At 37.8% G+C, this 25,742-nt stretch overlaps 1 protein-coding gene and 1 pseudogene across 3 annotated transcripts in view; one reads left to right on the forward strand and one right to left on the reverse strand.

Annotated features, from left to right (window-relative positions):
- Gpc6 (glypican 6) overlaps positions 1-25,742 on the forward strand; it is a 1,085,538-nt gene that overhangs the window by 156,705 nt on the left and 903,091 nt on the right. The window lies entirely within an intron of this gene.
- Positions 6,399-8,197, reverse strand: LOC106008295 (mitogen-activated protein kinase 9-like; annotated as a pseudogene).

Genomic DNA, 25,742 nt, shown 5'->3' on the forward strand with positions numbered 1-25,742 from the left:
TCCATCTTTCTCATTACAATTTGTAATTATATTCCTTTTTTGTTGTCATACTTTTCCCCCAATCTACAACCTACATGAGTGTGAAGACCATAGCTAATTTTTTTTGCCAGTATATGCCTGGTACCTAGCCCAGCTCCATACAGAAGGTGAGTATATGCCTGATAAGCCCACCTGGAGTGAAGAAATCCATGAATGAATGTGTGACATGATAGCTCTTAGAGTCGTGGTTAGCACACAGAAATCCAAACTCAGGCTTAAATCATTATTCGTATTTCCTACACATACTCTAAAAGCCAGCTAAAGTGAGCAGATAGTTTCAGATGACAAGAGCAAAGACGGATGGTGACTTTGACTCACGGATCTGGATCCTTCAGTTGTTGACTTTATTTCCAGGAAGCAATTATTTCTCCAGAGGTGAATCTGAGCCTTAGTGCAACACATGTGCTCAGGTTTTCCCCAGATGTGCAAGCAAGCCCTGGAGTGTGTTTGATGTACACACACACATAGCTGCTCCTGCTCCTCATCCTGTCCCACACCTCCTCAGCTTCCTCTGTCAGGTCCATCTCAGAGGCCACCTTCAACCAAGCACACACGAGCCTCTGCCTCCTGGGAGGACCGTGTGTGCCTACAAGCTGGTTTAGCTCCTAAAGAGATCAATATTTGGCTAGAACTCGAGGAGTTTCAGGTAAATAGGATGCTGGTCAACAGTAACACAAGACGCAAACATATTTTTATGCATGGAGAACTGAATGATTTCAGGACTGACTGGAACAAAGCTGATTTGCAAGGCTGCCTTCAGGGCAGGAGCAGCTACTACTGGCCATGTGGGAACCTTGGACAGACTGTATTTTTTAGTGCCTGACTTTTTCCAAGCTCACCTCTTTCACCTTGAACTGCATCTCTTAGTTACTTTTTTCCACCTGAGGCCTCTGGTCTTTGCACTTTGTAGACTTGCCAGGTGTAGCTGATCTTAATTTGGGCATCTGACTTTTTGTGCTTTGTGCTGAGACTGAGTTTCTGTGTAGACAAGTTTCTAGGGGGAACTGATCCTGAGTTCTTGATTACTGTTTTTGCTTTGCAGGTCTTTTTCCTGTTCTTTGAATCTGTCTAGTTTGCTGCAGCAGCACCATTGAAATTGTTTGTGCCCTTTTATTACATGCAGCAAATTCTTTCTTCTCTTATTTTCTTTTTCCTTCCATTCTACTTCCTTGTTTCCTTCCTCTTCTTTCTTTCTACCGTTCAACATATGTTATTCAACACAGCTTTGTGTAGATACTAGTAACAAAGAATGTAGAAAAAAATGGAAGGAAGGAAAGAAATAGTATTTGTTCTCATAGAACTTATATCTATTGGGGTTGCCAAGAATTAAGGAAGTAATCATAAAAAATAATTGCCAAGAACAATAATAGCTTTGTGGGGGAAAATAAGGGTCTCAGTGAAAGAGTCTAAGAAGGTTTTGGTGCAGATACAGTGTATATGGGAACATTCTAAAGTAGAGATATGTAAGTTTAGGGCTGGAAGATAGGTGTTCCTTTGATGTGGTTAAATATGCAAAAGGGTGGGAGGACACACTTGTAAGGACCCTTGAAGGTTGGTTTGTGGTAAAAATTACAAGAAGATCCTACCTATAATACTAGAACTGTGGTTGGTTGAGGCAGAAGATGACAAGTTTGAATTAAGTCTGGGAAACTTGGCAAGACTTTGACTCAAAATTAAAATTAAAAACAAAACCAAATACCGGAAGGCCTTGGGTTCAACCCCTAATACCCCAGAAAACACTCTTAACCTCTCAGAATTTAACTTTCCCTCCTCCTTGCTCTTTTTGTCCTGGCATTTTCAGGATCTAAGGTAAAATAAATGGTATTATATATCATCATTACTATCCTCTCCCAGAAGCATATAAGTATTATGAAGACAAAAGAATTTGTCTTGTGTGTGTATTGTATTGTCTGGCCCTGGAACCTGGAATAGCACCTGGCAGGCAAAAAATGAGTCCTTTGCTCAAATCCAGTGGAACTAGACGCTGGTGAAGGCAAAGAGCCAGGCAGAGAGAGGCCCATGGCGACTGGGGAGGAAGTGGAGTCCAGGCCACTGGGTTCACTGCAGGCCGAACTCTGGATTTAGATTTCACCCAGAGTGCTGTGGAAACATTGCATTCAACCAGAAATAAGACAAGGTTACCACCTTTTCTTTTTCTGAAGCAAATTACTGCAATTCCATTTCTTACTAAGTCAAATTATGCTAGGTTGTGATAAAAAAAAGTGATACTGTTTCAAACACTAGTATCCACTCTTTAGCATGTGTAATTAGAAGCCAGGGAAAGAGGGTTTTACTTCTCTACCCATGTGGTAAAAACTTGCTGAAAAATCAACTTCTAAGTAATCTTTTTGCCTCTTCTTCAATGAATGCATGTTTTTTCAAATCAGAGACATTCCATTATGGCTTTTAAAAAGCACTGGCTAGTTTATTGTGTATATGTTTTAAAGGGTTATGTATATGTATCTAATTACTTATCTATATCATTTGGCTTAACAAATAACACTAGTCAGGTAGAATAGGTTTTATCCTTATTTTAGACATGAATAAATTAGGGATAATATAGGACAGAAACTGATGTCTGAATGTCTACCGCACACATTTTACTTGTTTCACGTAATCCTTGCAAAAACCTTTTTTATTCTTAAGTTCTTTTATTGGTACATTTTAGGTATACAGTCCGTTTACATTTATCATTGGGTACTTGTACCTTTACATGATGTATCTTGGTTCTTATTTTTTCCCCATTACCTGTGCATCCTTCACCCCCTCCACCCTTCCCTATTTACATAGAGGAAGGAGGTTGTGTCTCCCTCAATCAGACAAGAATGTGAATCCCATATTGGTTAACCAGTGCAGCCAGTGGGAAAAATTTAGATCAGTGATGGTGAAGCTTTTAGAGCTTTCAATGATAGTGAACAGCTGGCTGTGGCACGTGTGCCATAGGTTCGCCACCACTGGATTACATGTAAGGCCCGGTGTTCCTAATGCTTAACATTCAGGCTATCTTTGCGGTCTAGGGGATGTTTTAACACCTGCTGGAATAACAGAGCTAATAAGGAATGCAAGTGTGTATGGAACCTGGGTGTTCTGATTCCTAAGCCATTACTGCCTTTTTTTGCTGTGAGATAGTACATCAGTTACTGCTTCTAATTAATTTTCTGGAACCTGAGGCAACTTCATAAGTGCAAGGGCAGTGCATGAGAGAGAGAACTCAAATATAGCCCCATGTGCAGAACCCTCCCGTCCCAGATGTGTAGTATGACCTTTTCTCCTCTTATTCTTAACAAATGATTTTCTAATCTGTAAAAGGAGATCCCTGTATGAGAGGCTCTCTGGGGTTCCTTTTATCTCTAGTATTCAATGAAATGTAAAATTAACTGCATTTGACGCAGGAAATATGTAAGGTCTGGCAAACATTTGAGGAAAGCGCTGTGGTCAGGTCTGCCTGCATTCGGCTTCGTGCTCTTAGCACTGCATTGACCTGACTATAGTGTCATATGCCTCGATTTCCCCCTGGAAAGTTCTCTACACCCAGAAGGGTTTATTGCATACTGGACAGTTAGCAGCCCCAAAAGATATGGTAGATGAGCACTTTTCTGTGTTGCTGGATCTTTTCTTGGGTTATTGCTTCACATGAAACATAGGATCTGAGAAATAAATCTAAGGTCACTTATTGGGCTCTATTTCCAATGTAGTATAACTAGAGAGCTCGATCGCTGGTGTGTCTGGGACTCCGCAGGCACTTAGACTGTGGACGCCATGTATTTGAGAACATGCACATCTTGGAAAAGAAAATCATTGCTTTGAGACAATACTTTTAAAGGCAATGGGAGCCTTCTTTATCAACTTAATAAAGCTAATTGCTGTTTCTATGTCTCCAAATCTTTATTTTCTTGAACTGAATATTCAGTAACTCAATAGGACCTTTGTGGTTGAAAATACACATTTAAAGAAATTGTGCTTTTATTAAATACATCTTTGTCTTAATAAACCTTTCTTATTAGAAATTTTGCTACATTATAGCATACTCGTTGCTATGGAACCATATTTTCTGAGGAGGGATGAGGTTTGCTTTCTAGGGAGACATCTCAGATTTCTCTTGGGAGCTAAGGGGCAGCATTATTTCTTGTTGCCTCTGATATGTGCTCCTTTTACACTTTTGTGCCTTTTTATAACAATAAGTGTTATTTTAGTTTTTGAATATCACCAACTTCAATGAGCCATAAAAACAAAACAAACACCAAGCATATAATGAAGACGAGAATTCTGGGATTTGATATATATTGGGAGAGAGAAGGGTCTGAGAAAAAGCGAAGCAAACAAATCTTCAGGCATCATGAAGAACCTATAATTAAGAAAGACTGAGGGGAGGAGCAGACCACAAATTTTGAATGAGGTTTTTACTTATGACAGTGGTTAGCATCAGGAAAGTGTTAAATCGTTACATTTTTCTAGTTTTTCACTTTGCTATAAGGAGTGCTATTCCAATTAATTTTGTAAAATTAAATGATACTAGGAGAAGCTCATTTAAAATAGAAATACACATCTTAAGACCTTATGTCTAAAAAGGCAAATTTTTGGTAGATTCCTTGCTTAATTGGCTTCCATAATTGCACTTTTAAGTCATTTTTCTTTTGTGCCAGACATACTTGTGGCAACTGCAGTGACTTATTATTTTCAGGGAAAATTTCAGGATTCACTAAAATCATTTGTCTGATTATTTTTCTGATGAAGGTAGTAACATTCCTATTTTCTGTATTTTTTCATATAATAAGAGTTGGGGCTATGCATTAAATTGGTGAGATTCAATAAATGTGATAATTAATTAACTAACAATAACATCTCTGACAGTCTGAATTTCTTTTTAAAAATATTATCACATAAAAAATATAAAACCCATTCTGGTTAATCACCTCATTAATCGAACACTTGAAGAGGAGAGTAGCAAGACAAAGATTAAGCATGGGAAGATCTTTAATGAAATACGAAAATTAATGAATATTGAGAGAAGCCAGTTCTTCTATTTGAATTTCAGTGGGGGTTTGATTTTAAATTTTTTGGTATCATTTGGGTTTATTTTCATTTAGGACCAAGGGATTTTGAAAAGCAGCTGGCTTTTGAATTAAAGAAGCAACTATGTATCAAAGAAGACCTGGACAGAGATGCTATCAGTCTTTACTATGACCTTTACTATGACCCACTCTTTCTTTTGCCCTGCTGTCCTGTTGAGCTCAGTTTTACATGGTATTTTTGCTAAACCCAATGTGTGTATCTATTTCCTGGTACTTAGTACTTCAACTGGGGAGCTGAGGTATTGTTGGAAACACTTTCAGGCTGAACACAAAGTATGGGGCTCAAAAATGAATCAAATCCAGCAATGTTCTACCAGCTGTCTTGAGGAAGTGGCAGAACCAGGACTTGCTACTAGCTTGCTTATCACATTAGACAACTCGTTTCACCACTGGGATTGTTAATTCTTTCATCTTACATTAGAAATGTTGGTTCATTATTTTCTAATGTCCTTTTTAGGTCCAACATTCTAAGTTTTTACTATAATTCTTTTCTTCTTTAATCATTTGCCCACACAGGAGTAGATTGTCCTTGAATGAAACAGAGTGTTACTTTGGTTCTATTCCTGAATCTTAACCATTGAAAGACTCATTAATATCCTTACTGTCAACATATTTTTGTTTCCCAGTTGAGAAAACTGATGTTTGTTAAAGTTAGATGCTGATTAGGATAAAACATATACAGGCACATTATTTAAGTTAGCTATTGCTGTGTAACAAACCAGCACCAAATGCACTGTCTTTTAGAACCACAAATTTATTTTTTTCTGCAATGCTGTTGGATGTCACAGTGGCTCCCCCACTAGTTTTGCATGGCTCCTGCATGCTGCTGCATTCAGCCAGAGGCTCAGTTAGACTGGAAGTTTAAGTGGCATCACTATACATCTGAATGGACATTGGCTGTTCATTTGGGACACACAGTTTTCTTTCTTGTAACATCTTACCTCCAGTGGGTTAGACCATTTTCTTTTTTTAATTTATTAAATAGATGTAATTATATTCCTTCTGAAATACAAAAGATAGAATAAATCATACATCAAAGAGGGTAAGATATATACTATGCTGGTGGCCAATTAATACACATAAATCCATTTTTTCTTGACAGACAAAAAAATTGATTCAGAGGATAAAGAGATCATTCTAGAAGCAACACTAACTGGAAGATTATTTGGTTTATAAACACAGATTTCCAAAGTGCTAGGTGGGCAAGTCCAAGCAAGCGTTTGTGGTCGCATGCATGAAAGACCCAACAGTTACGCATGATGGCAAACTGCCACCACTGTTACCATACAACTTGTAAGAACTTCATCTATTCTAATTGCTCACCTGAAATGATCTTGAACAAAATCTCTAAAGTGTGGCTTGCGCTTTTTTTCCTTCAGACATAATCTGCTTCATCTTATAATCTAAGCAGTCAATCCTATTGGAACTGAGTAGGGGCAAGGCATCATGTTTCTTACATGCAGAACACTGGGCTTTTCTATTTGGTTCCATCGACTTTCACACATTTCAGGATCATGGAAGTGAGAGTTCCTTTGCTGATAACAGCTCCGCTCTTTCCACCTTATCATCGACAACCTTCGAGGGTCCTGTGGAGGCATCAAGACTGCTGTCTGTGTCTGAGGCCAGTGTCTGCTCAGTGGACATGGATGAAATGTCATTGATAGAGGATGACTGAGAAGGAGTGGCGTTGCTACTTACTGCTGCATCTGAAGGTTGATCTTTTGCAATGCCATTCTTGCTTCTTTCTTCTTAGTCCATTACTTCTTCGTAAATTAGTTCTTTCCACTCTTCAATTGTGTGTTCTCTTTCTTCCAACTGGACATCATAAATCTGAGGTGGTGGCGCTTCTGCTTCAGCAGGCTCATACCACACAGTAATGTAGGGGTGACGCAAGACTTCATCCACAGAGATCTGGTTGTTGGGATGGATCACTAACATTTTTGATAACAGATCTCTGGCTTGACTCATTTTTATTTTGTTTTGTTCAGATTCTGATGGGAATATCCAATCTGGAAAGAGTTCTTCAAATTTGATTCCAGGATACTTTGGTCGGTTTTCTATGTAATTTCTCACAGTTGGCTGAAGTTTCTTCATGAACTCTGCTGATGGTGTTCCCAGTTGCTCAATAACTTTATTCCACTGATCAATATGGTCAGTGCCTTGGAATATCACACATCCTTTCACTAGCTCTCCCATGATGCAACCCACTGACCAGATATCAACGTTCTCTTTGTAGACCATGCCCAGGATGACTTCAGGGGCCTGGTAATACTCACTTACCACATAAAGTTGGTACATGCCGTCCGGGCCAGACCAAAGACAAGGATCTTAAGGGTACAATCTGATTTTACTACAACGTTGCTAGGCTTCAAATCTCTGTGAATTATACTGGATGAATGCAGATGTTTAATAACACAGAGCATCTGGTAAAGAAGGTAGGACATTCTTTCGTGGTCCAATTACATATGAATAACCTGACATAAGTAGCATCCATTAATTCCATAACCAAATACACATTTTGAAATTCTTCTAGAGTTTTTTGTGGTGTGAACACATTTAACAAACTAATGATATTTTTATGATTGACACATTTTAAGAGGACAAGTTCACGATAAGCTCTCTTTGCATGAGTTTGATTTTGAAAAGGACAGTTTAGTTTCTTGACCGCAACATTAATCCCAAGAACTGTATCAAAAGCAGCACTTTGGCTGGCCAGTGACGTCGCAGCAGCTGACTGTCTTACCATGCAAGAGACTAAGATTCAGGGTCAGACTAATGGTTCTGATGTCCTGGGCTGGACACATAGTTGAAGAGACACCAAGGAAGGTGGCAGCCCAACCCCTCACGCAGCATCCCTCCCTGGTTAATCCATGGTGTGACAGTGACACTGACTGGCCTCGTCCTGCCAATGGATGGCAAGGCACTGCAGTGATGGCACCTGGAAATGAACAGGGTTGACAAGCAATCCCTTGGGCTCCAGAGCCAATTGGTTTCAACTGCTGGTACTGTTTTAGGACAGTGAAAGTTGAGTCTGCCACTTGCACACTGTAAAACTGACTATCACATTTGCTGTCACTCATGATGTAGTGTCATACAAAATCCCAAGGAGCTGGCATTGTTGACAAGACTCCTCGCCTCCCCGCCACTGGCCCGGGGGAGAAGAGGGTGGCGGGCTGACTGGCAGCTCCGCGCTGGCTCTCCCCGCTCCGCCGCCGCAGTGAGTCTCTAGACCATTTTCTTTACATGCAGTCTCAGCACAGAAGGTAAGGGCAGAGTTAGCTGCAAGCTTCCTGAATTTTAGTTTTAGAATTTTCATAGTATAGATTCCCCTGTATTCTATTGATCCCTACAAGTTAATGATAGCCCCGAATTTGAGTACTGGGGTGATAGACGCTGCCTCTTGATAGGAGGCCTGACAAAAAACTTGTGATATTTAATCTATTGCACACAGACTATCATTTCTTCCTCCAAAGTTTATGCAGCATGATCACTTAAGACATTTTTCAGGCTGAGTTGTTGTGTAGCCTTAGAATCCTTTCTGCACTGTACTCTGACAGCTACCGCAAATCAATAAGAACCGCCGCAAGAAATGAAATGTACCTGCCATGTGGACTCTGCTGTGAGTTGCCGGCAGAATCTGGATGGAAAATTCAGACACTCTTACTCTCAATCCAGTCTCCTTACTTTTGTTAACTCATTAACGTTTCTTAGGTTATTTTATTTTAACTGAGTTAGATCCCTGGTACCAAAAAAAAAAAAAAAAAAAAAAAAGCCATTTACTTCTGTAACTAACATGTCTAAAAACATGCATCCATGGAAGTTTTGATCAATATCATGTATTGTGTGTTTTCTAATTAAAACATAACATGAAACACTGGTTTAGAAGTTGTTCATTTGGATACTACCTTACTCAGTAATGAAGCTGAAATCAATCCATTTGGATCAATAATATGACATTGGGGTTATTATGAGTCTTTTGATGTAATTTAATGGGAAGGATATAACATATCCCATGTAGTGTTATTGCCAAATCTAGTCATTAGGAAGCAATCAGGCAAATACAGGACATAAGATGTTTCACAAAATAGCAGTTTGCAGTCTCATAAAAGGTTTCAATTTCATGAAAAAAAAAGCTGAAGAACTGTTCTATAATAAAGAAAACTAAAGAGACATAGCAACAAAATGCAATTATTTGAATGAATTATTTCCAATAATTCCACTTTGGATTTTAAAAAGCTTTAAAGAATCATATTGGGAAAATTGAGGACTATTTATTAGATAATACTGTTGTATCAACCATACCTTCCCTGTGTGTGATTGATAGTTTGACAGTTGTGCAGGTGAATGTTTTCATTCCTGGAAAAATTGTGATGAGTTTTAGAGAAAAGAGGCAAGATTTTTGTGACTTTTTTTTAAATGAATCTGCAAAAATGAGATTTGGTGCATGTGCATATACATATTTCTATGTAAAGAGAGAAGGAGAAAGAAAAATCAAATAGGGAAAACATTTTAATTGACAAATTTAGATGATGAGTTTACACATCTTCCTTGTACTTTTAACTTTTTTGAAGGTTAGAACGTTTTCAAATTACAAAGTTGGGGAAAGAGTCCCCAATTGAGACTATTGTTCGACTTTGAGCTTTTAAAAAAGTATTCAGTGTCAACTATCTGAATAAATTCTAAGAAATTCAATGGCGATATGCTGCATTTCTAAAAAGGCACATTTTCTTTACTTCCAGACTTACACAAGGAGAAAAATCTCAAGTACAGGCAGTTTTTTGAATATGGTAATTGATAGAAAAGTTGACCAAGTAGAAAATGGTAATGTGTCATAATAATAAAAGATGTTGAGATTTGCCTGTATGTTACGTGGGCATTATGTTTCAGAGAGTTATACATTATGCCAGAAACCCTGGATAACAAAGGTTTCATCTCATTCTGCCCAGATTCTGTGGGTGACTTTGAGCAAGTCATCTTAACTTTTGCAGAACTTGGTTTTCTTATGAGATGGAGAAGCTAATTCTGGATTATACCTTACAGCTTGTACACGTTACTTACCTAACTACAGAGACCTTTTTCGAGATTATTCTCAAAGGATCATATACAGAGTTTTTTCCTTTATCCCTAAGTTGCAACACAAAGATAAATCTACCTGTTTTGACAAATCTGTTTTTTTGAAACACTCAGTTTTATTCTGAAAGTAAAGTTAGATTTAAGGGAGTCGGTGTGAGGATTGTGCCCACTCTCTGTCCTTTATCAATGTAGATGGTTGACAGTATATGAACTATTTAGAAGTGTAAGTGGTTGACAACAACTCCAAACTGTGTTTTGTAGCTTATAAACATAGACGCTTTTATAGAGAAGCCTAAGTCTGCTGTAATCTTAGAGTAGAAGAGGTGAGACATGATCTGGGTGTAATCGGATTAATAGGACATTAGATAGATGAAAGAGACCTGAGATAAAGAAGTTCCATGTGGCTGGTCATTGTGTGCACAGACTCAAGTAGGACCATTCTCTTGTGCTGACGTTGATGGAGTCAGTGTAATACGGATTACTGGAGTAAAATGAGCAATATCTTGAGATATATGCATGGAAAGCAATGCAAAACAGGGAGAAACTGGTGGTTATTCAATAAGAAATTGACAGTGACGTGGTCAAATACAAAAATAAGTAATGCATGGTAGAATTATACAGCCAAAGAGGAGCAATTTTCTATTGAGAATCTGGGGTGAAGCTGAACAATATAAGAGGAGTAAATTTCAGTAGAAGTAGGAGGTAAGGAGAACTGTGTCCAGTGGAGTTAATGAGAGCTATGAGGACTGCCTAGGGCAAGGGTGGAGCCACAGGAATGCGTAAGTCATATATTTTTGACATTCCTAAGCATGAGAGAAGGAAACCACAGAGTCCAGTTTGTGTTGCTAAAAACAGTGATAAAAAGCTCCATGGGAGAAAGGTGAGTATTAGTGACACTTTAATGAATAAGACACACATTGGGATCATTCTCATTACTAGAGAAAAACGTATTCAGAGTTGAGATATTATATTTACTCCAATGGAGATAAAATGAATAGGAAAATTTGCCTTATTATGCTATTTATTCATACAAACATGCCTTTACTTATAATGATTTTCCTGTTCTGTGTGCCCTAGTTTATTCAGGTGCCATTTTGGGTTGGGTCATTACCATACTAGTCAGCATTATTCCACCCATTTGTGAATAGAAAGAATATAATTTTCTTTGTTAATCTAAAGTAATCCTGAAGGAACAGTAAGCAATAGATAGTCATATTGGATAATTATTATGGGGTAAAGGAAATGGTGCCTGATTTTGAGATGTTTTATTTGGAAGTTGCCTACGATTGCATCTGGCTTGATCTTTAACTAATACATTCTGTGTCCTTGAATCCCATAGCTAGAAAAGAGAAGGCATTGTCTCATCTCAGGGTGGTGAGCATGTGCTACTTTTCCTGTATCATACATTCATGGTGTATTAGTCAACTTTGAATACTATAATGAATTAGCTAAAACAATAAACTGGTAAAGAGAAAAGATTTATTCATCTCATGGTTCAGAAGTTCTAGTAAAAGACTGAATGTCCTCATTGCTTTGGCCCTGTAGGGCAAAGATGGTACATCATGGTAGAACATTTGATAGACCAAACTACCTACATCATAGGGCAGGAAACTGAGGGGGACTGAGGATAAGTGGGGTCCCCTAAGCTTTGTTTAGGACATGCACCTCTTGACGTAAGGACCTCCCATAAGGCCCCATTTCCTAAAAATCCATCGCATCTCCCAGTAGTGCTACTCTGGGGACTAAGCCTTTGACACGTGGACCTTTGGGGGACATTCATACAAACCATAGCACATGTGTGTGCTGTTACCCTCCAATCGCAAATGGTGTCCCATCATTTTAGCATGTGACAGCAGGTGGCATGTGAAATGGAGCCTTTCATTGTCCATAGGGTAGCCTATCACAAAAGAGGAAAATTATTAACAAGATGATTTATGACTAACATTTGTTGAGGTTTTAGTATGTATCAGGTTCTGTACTGTGCATTTTGTAAGTAATATGTTAATATCTTCAGGAATGTAAATGACTTCAGAAGTAGGGACAGTTAAAAAAGATGAAATTTCAGGTTCAAATTGTGGGGTGGAATATTGAAATTAGTTGAAGTATTTTAAGGAAATGGGTAGAAGAATTAAAAATACAAATAAGTCTCACCTGTGTGTTTCCAAGAGATGGCCTATGCTTAGGTGGTACAGCATCACCAGTTAGTGTTGGACTGAATGGGGTCAATGAGCGAAATTGCTGTGGCAGTAATTGCTCTCAGCTTACAGAGTGAATTTTTCTTTATTATTGGATTTAACATCTGCTGACCTGTTAACAAGTTCATTCTATAGTTATTCACGTGATTCTCTGGACTAGGAACTTTTCATTCCTAACCCAAGGATCAATTGATGGTTCATAGATTGCATTTTTCCAATTCAAAACCATCAGGTACAGACTGTACTTCTTTCAATTGCTAAATAAAAAGATGTTTTTGAGAGCACTTCAATCAATCAACACTAAACAGTAGGGCTGAAATTCATTATCATTCTTCCACAAGGATGAAGCTTTGGGTGTACATTAAGCAAAAGAGTAGCTTTTAAACCCATTACACTTAATGACATGATCGCAGGTACTAATAGGGACATCATGGCTGCATTAGAATAGTGCCCTCCCTGAAAGAATACAGGGCAAGTATTTAAATAACTACTACATTGGTTCTCTTGTTAATACTTTGAGAGGAGTCAGGTGATGAGAGTATTAGTGAATTCTGGCAGGTAAGATACAAACTTATTAAAGCAAGTCACTTTTTCTTTAATTTTCAGGGCTATAATAAGTGGTACATAGTATATTAAAGTAATGGATTTTATTTTTCATGTGAAAGAAGAAAAGCCATTATGGAATGCTACCCTAGAATTACAGGATATTCGTTGAATTTTTGGCTCATAATATAGTTTCTAAAAAGCAATTAAAACTTTCTTCTTAAACTTCCTCCAGTGACAAATCTCTCTGGAGTAGCTGTCACTGGATTATTTCTTTGGAGAACATTTTTTTTTTGCTCAAGGGAAGTGATACTTGGCTGCATCCAAAAGAGTTCTATGCAAAATGAAGCTATAGAAATTTTATCCAACCCAAACCTGCAGTGATTACCTCCATATATGTCAAAGATCTCCTCTGCCATTGAGATTTATCCTGCTTCTCATGTTCCCTGTATCACCTAAACACCTATGTGCCACAAAAAATTCTATCTTCTACCCCATGCTTGTTGATACTGGATATGGAACTATTACATTTTTACTTTAGATTCTTCAAGAAGGCTGGCTCAGTGTAAAGCTTATTTCCGTTTCTTAATATCTGATCAAAAAACTGGGAGAGTAATACAACTGTTAATATGACCCTACTTTTGTGGTATCTTTGTCAAAAGATACCATACCTGCTGGAGCTATGGAGGTGTTCCGTGTCTGTGCATGACCTGCTCGCCTCTCTATTGCTCCCACTGTCAAGCCAATGTCACACACAGTGTGGGCACAAGGATCACTGTGACAGTGTCTGTCCACATCCATTTATTCCCAGCAACCAAGGCAGACTCTTTGGCCTCATTGTGTGTCATCCTGATTATCTTAGTGGCTGGAGACATGGAGAGGAGAGTGAAAATTTTCAAATACTGACTGAAAAAGAAGTACTTAGTGCAGTCAGACAGAAGCAGGCACATGAATTCTCAGATAGAGGAAGAAGCACTGTTCATACTGTGATTATTTCCATTATTATTATTCTTGAATCAGTGTGATCCCCTCAGGGCACTACTAGAAGTTTCTCCTTTAATGAAATTCCAGGAGAGAAAACAAATAAGAGGACAGTGCAGTCTTGCCTCTGTAAAGGCAGTGGGACTGAGCTTCTATTCCCCAGTGTTGCTGAACAGGCCTGTGCCCCTGCCCATTTCTAACTTGACTCTGCTGAAACCAGCCTGAACTGATACCACTTTAATATATGGTAACACTCCTCCTATGGAGAGTAGAGATAGAAATAATGAGTGGATAGAACTTTACTTTTAAATGTGATTACTGTCCCCGTTATGTGATGCTAGACTTACGTGATTTACATTTCAATGCCCAGTTGAAAGCTGTGAAGCCACCATCTTGTCAGGATAATCATAATTTGTCAACTTTCTTTATAGTTACCAAAGGTAACACTTAAAAATTCTTTCATTTCAAAATAGGAGGTCACTTATTGTTGTATTTCTACCTTATAAAGTGGAAAGACATTTACCCTAGGAAAAGAAATGTGTTTTAAAATCAAGCATTGTTTATAAAATAAAGTAAGATCTGGCAGGACAGACAATGCTCTTGGCTAATAGCAGGACCAAACTAGCTCCCATAGATCTGCACGTGTGTGAATCCTAGTGCCAATTTTTACCCCCACATTAGACAAATTATGGTGATTCTCGAACAAAAGGTCTTCCCGTAATTTGTATCTCAAAGCCTGCCTATGTACTCTGTATAAGAAGCATCTGTTTCGAGGTACCTTCAATGCTAGGTACCTTCAATTCTATCTTTATGCAAGTATGGAATCTCTTTGTATGAGGACTGGCAGTAGGTTTTGTTTATAAAGATAGAGAAAAGAAAATGTCATCATTGGTTATAGAAGAAATCTGTCTGTTGTGGACCAGAATTTCTGTAGGAAAACAATATTTTCACAGAAAACATTGAATTTGTTTAGATGGCACTGTGAAGAAAAATGTGTTGCTTTTTCAATGACAGTGACCCTATTTGATGTTACAGTGATTTTAACCATATTATAAAAGAATTAAGGATATTTTCCAGAGTTTATATATTTCCTTAGATTATCCTCCTTTATTCTAATTTTTTCTTTCAATTCATTCCTTGAATTTTTAAAAGTAAAAGTGGTTTAAAACAATAAAAATGCATACTATTGAATAATTCTATACATAAATTAAAAGAGGAAAAAAAGTGTCCCTTGCCACGTTCTTTAAACATCCTCCTCCAAAAACACATAGTAAAAATTGAATCAGTTGGGGGTTTACTCTTTTGAATGGGTTTCATTTAAGTTAACTTTATTATGACAGAGAAAAAAATTTACTGAAAGAAAATACTGATTTTGGCAAACTCCGATCAAAAAGAATAAACCTTCCTGCTCCTGCCAAGCCCCACTGAACATTAAATCCCCAGAGACCACAACCTTCTGCTAGTGCCCCCACAAACCATTCCCATTGTGTGGATGGGTGGTTGACTGATAACTTTTGGGGGGTTGTTTGGTTGTAACCATGTCAGCCTGTATTTGTGCACCGCTGGGCTTTGTAGGTTCTCTTTTTAGGTTGTTCACATTGCTCCTCTATTTCCCACACCCTGTTCATTCTCCCCTGCCAGCCCGGCTGTTTCATTTTCCATAACTTCTTCCCTGTTGTCCCTATGAAGGAGGGATTGATTATTTTTACCTTTTTCTGTGCTCTCTCATAGGGCCTTCATGCCCTGCTCTAGTGTGACACATCACTTTTCATTGCAAATGTTTATTTTGCCCTCTTTCTCCAGGAATACAAAATTCTACACTTCTAGCAGTCAAGGGTTTGTTTCTGGGAACTCTGAGAATGGGAAACGTTACTCATCTTTATATACCCAGGATTTAAAACAGTGTTTAATACACTGTGGGTGTTCAGGAAATGCTTCACATGGGAATAAATAGTGAGTACTCTGGAGTAGCCAGAAGTATTTTTGGGAAAGTCTCCTAGCGGGAATGTGGCAGTTGCCTGGACAGAAGAGCGCGGACTGGGGATCAGACAGGTGATGCTGTGAGATATGAGGGAGCCTGGGCAGAGTGTGCTGATGGGAATGGGAGGTGGAGGTTCAAGCTGCAGACAGTCACTGCCTAGGCTTTTTCTTTCAGCCTGCCTACCGCTTTATTTTACTCTCACCTAATTGAATGGTTTCTTTACATGGATTAATCTTAGTCCCACTTTTTTGGCCCATTTCTGCTACCTGTGTCGCATAAAGAAACTGCCACAAAACCAAAACCAAAACCAAAAAACACACAAAACACAACCAGTTAAAGTGGAAAAGTTAACCAGTCTTCCTGTTAGTGAGATATAAACATGGTTGACATCTTTTTTGTAGTCTTTGAGGCATTTTTGTCAAAGAGCTGGGAGACAACCAAGTAGAATGTTTCCCATCTCAGCTTCTGGACTTGGATTTCCAATTCTGCCTCTGCTATCTGCTGTGTGACTTTTGGAAAAAAATGTTCTCCATTTCCTCGTGGATGGTGTGGGGTCATACTAATTATACTCATGTCATCAGGATGTGCTCAAGATAATCGAAGCTAGTATCTACAGCACTAAGCCTGCTTCCTGGGACAGAAGACATATCTATAGGCTGCTCATATGTACAACAAATATATCCATTTACAAGCATGGTTCACAGTAGAAACTCTTTCTTCTTTGTGGTATACTTTCCAATATTCATATATAGTCTCTCTTTTGATTTTATCATATTTTTATCAATAAAGGTATAATATAGTTAAATTAAGGCATTTATTTTAACCGTACAATAAAAATATCACTGCATAGTTAAATCTTTGTGCAAATCTAATATTATTTTTCTATGATTAATTTCCAGAAGAGGAATTACTGGGTCAAATAGCATTTATGAAGCTTTTGATACAAATACCAGATTACTTTCCAGAATAGGTAAATGTTTGTTTGGCATGCTTTGTAGAGGTGAGTTTTACCATTTGTTTTGGCTTTCTTTAGGGCCAATGTAATCAGTGAGGAAAAAAAAAAAGATTTTTGTCTTTTACTTACATTTATTTGAATATTGGAGAATATGAACATCTTTCATACTATTTTTGGTCATTACTATTTATTTTCTTTTTTTGAATTGCTTACTGTATGTTTTCTAATCTTTTCTATTGGCATATTCATCCTTTTGTATTGATAATATGACAGAAATATTATCTCTTGGGAGGTGAGAGGGTTCAAAGGATCTAAAATGACTGCATTGTGTATTTGCTATGTTAAGTTTATCAACATGAAATTAACAACTTGTACAACTTTTTCTTGCAAATGACAGTTTTATGTGCTTTAACCTAATACTTTAATGTTTAGGAAATTGTCAAAAAAACTCAGTAGATTTCCTCAGACATACCTTACCATTACCTTGTCATTCAGCTTATGAGATTCTATGAGATTCTTTTCAATCATAATGTTTTCCATGATAAACTGATATCATTGAAAACCTACTAGGCACTATCTACTTATTGCTAAGGACAAAAGATTTTGGATACAGTTGCCAAAATATATGACTGAGTTTAATTTACCAACAACTTCTTAATGGAATTATCCTATTATTGCCCCAAATACTATAAGTATTTTAATCAGTTGCCGCGATGGATCATTAGTTAATAAATACTTGCACTGCTTTGTGTTTTAGAGTTCGGATAAAACTTTAAAACATCATCACATGGCTTCTGACAAGAACCTGTTGAAGGACAGAGCAGCTTCCTGTTGTCACAAAGGGAGACACTGGGGTTCTTTGGAGGTTAAGTGGTGCCCCTCTCCTAGAACCCAGGTCTTCTGACTTTGAGTCTAGTGCTTTTTTGCAGTGTTCCTTGATCATTGAATCAGTTGACCTAGAAATACATGCCTTCACCTTTGTCAGAAAAATAAAGCCAGTGGGATTCACATCCTGGTGAGAAGCAATAATGTGAAGCTCCCATGGTCCTTTGCTCTGTTTTTGTTATGTCTGTATTATTTTAGAAATATGTTTTAGAATTTGCTGTGTAGATGGCATTTTCAATTTTACGATGGAAAATGAAAAACAATGGCATGGGAAAATGTTTATTTTATTTAATATGGATGGCTTTCAGGAGGACTTGTTTCACTTTCAAATGATTTCACAGTTTTGTTTTGTTTTTGTTGTTTTATTTTTTTAGCTACATAGTTGTGGGGTAATGTCAAGTTACTCATAAAGAAGGGATTTTAATGAATACCCATAGAAGGTACTCTCCTCCTCATTTATTTCTGGTGCCTTTCTTTCACTAACTAAATTCTATAGCTGGTCTCTGGAGCACAATGTAATGCTGAATCAGTTTTCCATCACTAGTTTCAATTCTTTTTTGAGATCCCGTACCCAGAAACTATCATGCAGAGGATCAATGCCCTTTTAGTAGAATATATTTGCTCAGTGAGTACTGTTCCAAGCTGGTTCCCATGGGGCTGAATTATTTCCTTCATGAAATAACTGAAACGGGGCAGTGGACCGGGTTGGACAGAATCTCAACATTTCTGTTTTCAAAGTTTATTAGTATATGTTTACTATACATATTTTCAATCATCCTATGAAATTGGTACATATACATACTGCATTTTGATCTTTTTCCTTCCCCTTCTACTTCTCTTCCCTCCCTTTTCCCTCCATCCTCAGGTCCCATTCCCATTTCTTAGATTTTTGAAGATAATTGAAAATTTAATCAATTTAAAAAGAGAAGAGTATGGCCAAACTGTCTGTGAGGCTTTTTGAATTTACATTTTAATTTTTTGTTGCACAAGGGCAATATTGTTAAATATATAACTAATTAAGAAGTAATGTTTGCAAGAACAGACTGGAACAGAAATGAATTTAAATGAGAGATCTATGTATGTATGTAAATTGTCTATACTCTGATTATGTGCTAGATTTTTTTGGGGAGGCAAAACAAATTTCTTTCTGGAAGATTCTTGAAAGAGAACGATTTCTCCAATGGCCATTCATTTATTTTTGTACTACTGGCTTTTATCTGCTGCATTACAGAATCCTGACTACCTCCCCCACATTATAAGGAGAGATTTTGCCTGTCAAACATGATTCAACATTCATCAATTGCATTTGGAAATTAAACCTATCCAAAATATACTCTGATTACTAGAGAATTTCCAATTTTCTTTTTGAAATTAGTAGTAGCAGAGCAAAAGTATCTGGAAATTAAAAGATAAAAGCTATACACATTTTTGTAAATCTAGTCATAGAATACATGTAGACTGGTCTGGGAGAAATCATTTAACACTAATCCCTACATAAAGGTCACAATATGAACAAAATGAGACTATAAAAAAATACACATATGTTCTCTGTATGATTATTTCAGACCTACCTAACCAAATTAAAAAAGATAGATTCAATTTGTATGATATTAAATATATGTCTGAGCTTTTATAGGTTCATTTCGTATATCAAGGTACTTGAAAATTATTAGCATCTTTATATGTCAAGAATATTTACGGCAGTTAAAAGAGTTAATTCTTCAAGCAGTGCAGAAAAACATGTAAAGGTAGTTTACATCTGAGCCTGTGCATTTTTATACCATTTTGAAAACTATTTCCTTATCCTCTTTGCTATTACTGAGCAGAATGTTTGGAATATTTATCTAAGTGAGAACTTATATGAAATCTAATGAAGCCTAAAGAAAACACGCTTTTTATATTTGCTTTTCAAATGATAGTTTGACATCTTCTCCAGAAGGATTCTTAATACAGTGAGACTTCCCATTAGCCACAGAGCTCCAAGGCTCTTTGATGAGGATCCACCTGCCCTTTGATAGGGAGTTGTTCCTTCATGACAGCCACCCTGCTTTGATGACAGTGCTCCTTGAACTGTTTTTGTGTATTAAAATTTAATAATTTAATAATGTTTCATAAATAAGAGCTGTGTTTGCAGACTACTTTGCCTGTTAAACACTTGAAATTAATATAAGTATAAATACAAGCAGAACCAGAGCTATGAAGCTGATCTCCCTTTTACTTCTGTGATATTGGGAGGGAAAGAAAAGATTGTGGAAGTCATAGGCTGTAAGAGGAAAAAGGTTAATTGTTTAATTAGAAGTGAATATGAGCTATAGCTAAGTGCAGCATATTGAATAATGGCTATAATACCCCCCCATCCACAGAGACACACAAGAGAAGAACATTATTTTTGCCCAGATTACCATTGTAGAGAAAATATTCATATTCATTGAACTAGAAAGTAATATTCGAGAAGGATTACTATGTAGGAAACTTCAAGGATGTTTTCAAAGTTCAGCTGAGTTTCCACCATGCGCATACATTGATAGAAACAGTGGGGTTTTTTTTGGTACTGGGGATCGAACTCAGGACCTTGTTGCTTGCGAGCCAGACAGCGGAACTACTGATCTAAATTTAAATTCCTGGCCCGACAGAAGCTGCTCTTGTGCATCGTAGTCAAATAAATCATTCTGCCCTTTTATGTATTCAAATAGGAAGCACAGTTTTGTATCTCATGGCAGTTAGATTTAGATAGTCAGGAAAGGCTCTTGGAGGAGCTGGTTTGAACTGAGAGCTGATGGCGCCAGCAGGGGAAGCATCTATGTCACGATTAGACAATCACTTGAAGTGGAAAGAATGGCAAATACAAGAGAGAGTGAATTTGGTGTAGGGATGCGGGATTGGCAGGATGGGCAATAAGGTGATATTGGAAAGGCATGTGGGAGTCAGATCTTCTCAGACCTGGAAAACTAGGTAGGGAGTTTATAATTCTAATTACAAGGGAGAATTCATAGACTTTTTGAAGCAAGAAAATGATGTCTGATGTTCATTTTAGAAAGATTAACCTTGAATTTCTGAGTAATGAAATATGGGGAGGAAACAGGAGAGGCTTTTATAGTCATTTGAGCAAAAAATGCTGTCTAGTTATCATTCATTTGTTCATCAACATAAACCCACTGGACTGCTACAGTCTACCAGAGTACTATTGTAATGGTGAGGATAACAAGGTTATTGAAAAAGGGAAGGCCCTTACTCCTGTAAGATTTGGACTCTAGTGGGAGAGGCAGGTAGTGTTATGTCCCATGGAGGTAATAAAAGCGGATAATGCGACGGAATGGGATGTCTGCTTACATCAAGTGTTAGGGTCATGGTGATGCCCAAATGAGAACAGAAGCCAGAGATGAGAGACTTTCCTTAAACCAAACAAAAGGAGTACCAGGTGCAAAGTCACTAAATAAGATGGGAACAATGTTGGCATAAAGAACAATATTGTAACCAGAGGGACTAAGCAAAAGGAAGAGTCTCCAAGTCCCAGGAGTCAGCTGGGGCCTCATCATACAGGAGAAGGTACTTCCTGTGAGATAGCTCAGCCAGTAGGCATTGAGTAGAGAATGAGATTAAAGTTGAAGAGAAGTTTATGGTTAGTGGGGTAAAGCATTTGTTGGCAGTTCTGTGTTCTTGCATTCATTGTGCAAAGCAGTTAATCATGAACTTCAGTCTTGTCTTCATTTTGGCTTTGTAAATGATGGTACTAGCTGTTGGTGTCTTTGTTATGTAGTTCTTTTAAGAAACCAGTAGTTGTGATGATTGTGAAGAACTGATTTTCTGCTCATTATTTTTTAACATTACTATTGCTTAAAGATAAACAAAAAATTCCATATTCTGTAAGAGCAAGAAAAAGCCATATACATTGGGAATATTACTCCCACTGCTTAAAGTTGAATTGCTTTAAATGTTGTATAGTACCACATTTATTGAACGATTTGAATGTCCCTAACGTGCAGACGAATTTGAAATTACCCCAGTGTCTAGTTTTCTCCAGTTAACATTCCATTTAATGAGAGCAGGTGGAAAACTTGAAAGAAGAATGACTACAATGGCTGTCTTGACTATTGTTCTGACCAGGAAGTGGAAATTATTGGAAAGGAAAGTTGTTTTCACTAGCTTGAAGACCCGTTCCAGAACTGTTATTAAAGTGCATGTTAAGTGGGGTGTGTGCCATTTGCTTCATATGCATGGTGGATGATTGATTTCCTCAGCCTAACTAATAGAATATTTTTCCACTGAATTTGGTGCAATTACATTGTACTTGCAATTTTCAACATTACATTGTAATAGAATTTTCGAGTCTCTTTGTTATTAATAAAGTTCAATATAATCAGAAATGAAAATCTGCTGAAATATTCACCTTATCACTGTCCAGTTTGGGCTCTCAGTCCCCACCTCTGTGTTCCCTATCGTCAGCAACCAATGCACACGTTTGCTAGATTGCATTGACAGTTCTTCCCCACACTCATTCTGCCTCAGAAAGACCAAGCTAGTTTCTCCAAATGAAAAAAGAAATCTTCACAACACCATCAAAATATGAAATCAACCACAAAATTCATTACTTGAGATCTTTCATTTAGAGAAATGATCGTAATGATATACTCTGTTCACAAGTGAGATTTTCTGTCTTTATGCTCTTAATGTATAGTTTGCCTTTAAAATTAAATCGCCTCCTTTGCTAAATCAAACATAGATTAAACACCCGCATAATTACTTTCTGGATCATTTCTTTGGCACTGCCTGAATATACGGGGTATGTTCAAAATCTGTGGTTATTACTGTTTTCATTTAAAAGATAAAAATCAGAAAATGCCTATTAAGATATAAATTATCTGGACCCTCTTAAGGCAATATATGGTATGTTTCCTTTCAGTCTTTCTTTCCTGGCTGTATTACTGTTTTAATTTAACACAAGATGTTTTGAAGATGATTGAATGTGTATGACCATTTTCTCAGAACCAATGACAAACAGATTTAGCTGGCAGATTACTCATAGTTAAGATGATAATTAGCTGGTATTTAAAGTATTGTTTTCAGATGTAAAGTAATATCTGTCACTGAATTAACCATCCAAAATACAGCTAAATTTTTAAAAGTGTTCTCAAAAGTATCCTCACTAAAAGCTATCTGCTCTTAACTTGAAAGTTGTAGTTAACAATATGAGAGACAGAATATGTCCACACAAATTATGAAGGCCTTTAAATGCTCAGAAGTGAGATTGAATTAAAGACTCTATTCCATATAAATTTGTGCTAGAAAGGCAATATGGGTTGCTTGGGATGTGTTTTATCTTACTGCTGGGAGTCGAGGCCAGGCAGCGGTTAGAAACACAAGCATGGTGGTCATATCCACCTAGCTGCCAATTTATTTAGCTGAGTGGTAAGGGCAAATCACTTAACCTCTTTAAGAATCTCAAGTTTTTCATCTGTAAAATAACCAGAAGTGCTGTTTAGCCATTATAGTTTTTTTAAGGAATAAATGGGATAATGCATACCTTGCAATTTTCTGAGACATGGAAACAAGCCATCAGGCAGTAGTGAATCTTTTTCCATCTGGCCTGGTGTATTTAGCCATACGTATAATTATGTATAAATTGGAGAACATGTTATCTGAGCAGGACAGAAAGTTGGAAAGGGGCTAAAAATATCTTAGGATCCCATGTTTGTAAAGGAAAACTTATGTGAACCTGAATATTGAGTAAAACATTTTTACTGCTTAATATTAGAAAGATGACCCAGAAATATTAAATTTCAGAGTTTTTTCTTTCTGTTTTCATGCAGATATTGCAAATGCAACCATTTTGAATACTCCATGAAAAAGTAACCTGAATTTCAAACAGTTTAGTGCTTTCAGTTGTTTTCAAATTTATTTAAATGTGCTCATTTTTCATTGGCTGCTAAGTTATTGTGTGTGGAAGTGTTTGTCTCTTTGGGGGGAGTTTCTTCCTGAGCATTATTTTAGTGCCCAGGCAACACCACACTGCCACCAACAGACTTCTGGTATTTCCTTGACTGATGGAGCTGTGATCATTTTCTCTTTTGACCTTATAAGATAATGAGAACTGCTGGAGTGCCCTTTTAGTTAAATCAATAGAAAGTGCTTCAGTGTATAATAGCTCATTAATAGAGATGGCTAATGGCAAACTCGGGACAGTTTATGTAGCTGACAAGCAAAGCCCTGTGTGTATTAAAGGATGGATGATCCACAACCATAGTGACACTGCAGCCAAGGAGAACCTCAGCAGCTAGTAGAGATCCACCCCCTACCTCAGATGGGATAGTTTTTCCTTCACTCACAGCCCTGTGATCCCATATTGGAGACCCTGGTAGGAGCATTCAGAGATGGATGTCTATGTGCAGGCAGCTTCTCTTGAGAGTCACGTCTGCAGATGAGCAGGAGATGCAGGGTTAGGCAGAGGGAGGTGAACTTTGCCATAGTTAACATAAGAGTCTGAGCTGGTGTTGCCTCTGAGGCTGTCTGCAGCAGGGGTGGCTTTTTAGAGGTGTCCCAAATTGAGGTGAGCTGACCAAACCTCTGCATTTCAGAATGGACCGGTTTTGGGATCCAAACTGCTCCTAGTTTAGCTTCCTGCAGGTGGAGTGAGATCCTGGAGGAGACTCAGCTCTGAGTTGTCTACAGCTAACACCACTGGGATGGGGTACACAGGTGGGATGGGGGCTGGGGCATATTAGGGTCCTTCACCCTGGAGCGAGGAGGGGCTCTGCTCAGCCACCACCAACTCTTCAGTGGAACCTCAAGGAATTGGCCTTAAACTTCCCCTAACTCTAGAAATTCTATAAAGCTCTGATCTTAGCAGCAAAAGTGAGAAACAATTACGTTTTCAAATCCTGAGGTTGCATGTGTTCTTCAGTTTTATTTGTTCTTTCTTACAACAGAAGAAAAACTACCTGGGAAAGAGGCTTTGGTCTTATTTGCCAAACACTTTCACTGAATTATTTTATTCCAGTTTAGCTTTGCTGGTGAAATTTAGAACTAAGAAGCTTGATTTGTACACCATAGGTTTTGAGGTAGATGAAATGGAAACAGGACCACGTGGGCAGAGCTCTGAAGTTACTGGAAGCTCATGGCCCTTCTCCAGGGAGACAGTAATCCTTTCCCCATAGCTGTATGGACCTGGGCCTCTGTGCTTTCTGACCACCGAATCAGCACCCAGGCCACCTGGTCCCAGTGATGAGTGGTTGGGATGAATCTGTCACTTTCAGGGCCAGGACAAGAGTAGAACAAGTGAGTAACTGATTCTGGGTGCAAAATTTAAGGGGTAATTCAAGGCATTTTGAAAAATTAATGTTTTATTTCAACATAATATTTTAAATATCAAGATTAATATAAAAAGTCCGTGGTGAAAGCAAATTTTTAATCAATATAAGAAATAGTATTTGCCTTTATCCTTGACTTCTACTGTAGCTTGGGTGGGCATTGGCCACTTTGGCTCCATAGAAATAATCACATAAATCTATTTCCACTTCCATGGGTCTGACTGAATAAACACTTTCAAAAGAGCCTCAAATCTATGTGACCATTTCTTGTCAGCTCTAAAAACGTAAGAACTGAAATATATTTAAATGTGTTATTTTGGTGTCTACCAGTCACAACATCATGCAGACCTGTGGGAGCTGGAGCTGGCATGAGGGCGGAAGAAGATGGAAATAAGAAAAGGATCAGAGGATTAAATGGGTTTCACTAAATAATCAATTCAGGGACAAAGCCAGCGTTCAAATCCCAGAGTCACAGAGTTTTAAACCTGGGAATCAGTCCTGGGGTCCAAGCCAAGTGGCAGTAGTGTTAGCATTACTGTGCTCTAGCGAGTCCTGAAGAGAGTCTGATGTGAAAGCAGTGTTGCTTTGCCTCTTCTCTAGTAACTGACCTTGCCCGTTCTTAACTTAGGATTGTAAACCTCTCTGCATTCCCTGTAGAATAAATTCGAGACCTCTCGATTTGGCATCCAAGCCTGCCATGCAGTAGGGCTTTAA

Source organism: Heterocephalus glaber, unplaced genomic scaffold, assembly GCF_053883595.1.
Source record: "Heterocephalus glaber isolate CG9 unplaced genomic scaffold, H.glaber_assembly_v1.0 deba00001577, whole genome shotgun sequence".
Taxonomy (NCBI): domain Eukaryota; kingdom Metazoa; phylum Chordata; class Mammalia; order Rodentia; family Bathyergidae; genus Heterocephalus; species Heterocephalus glaber.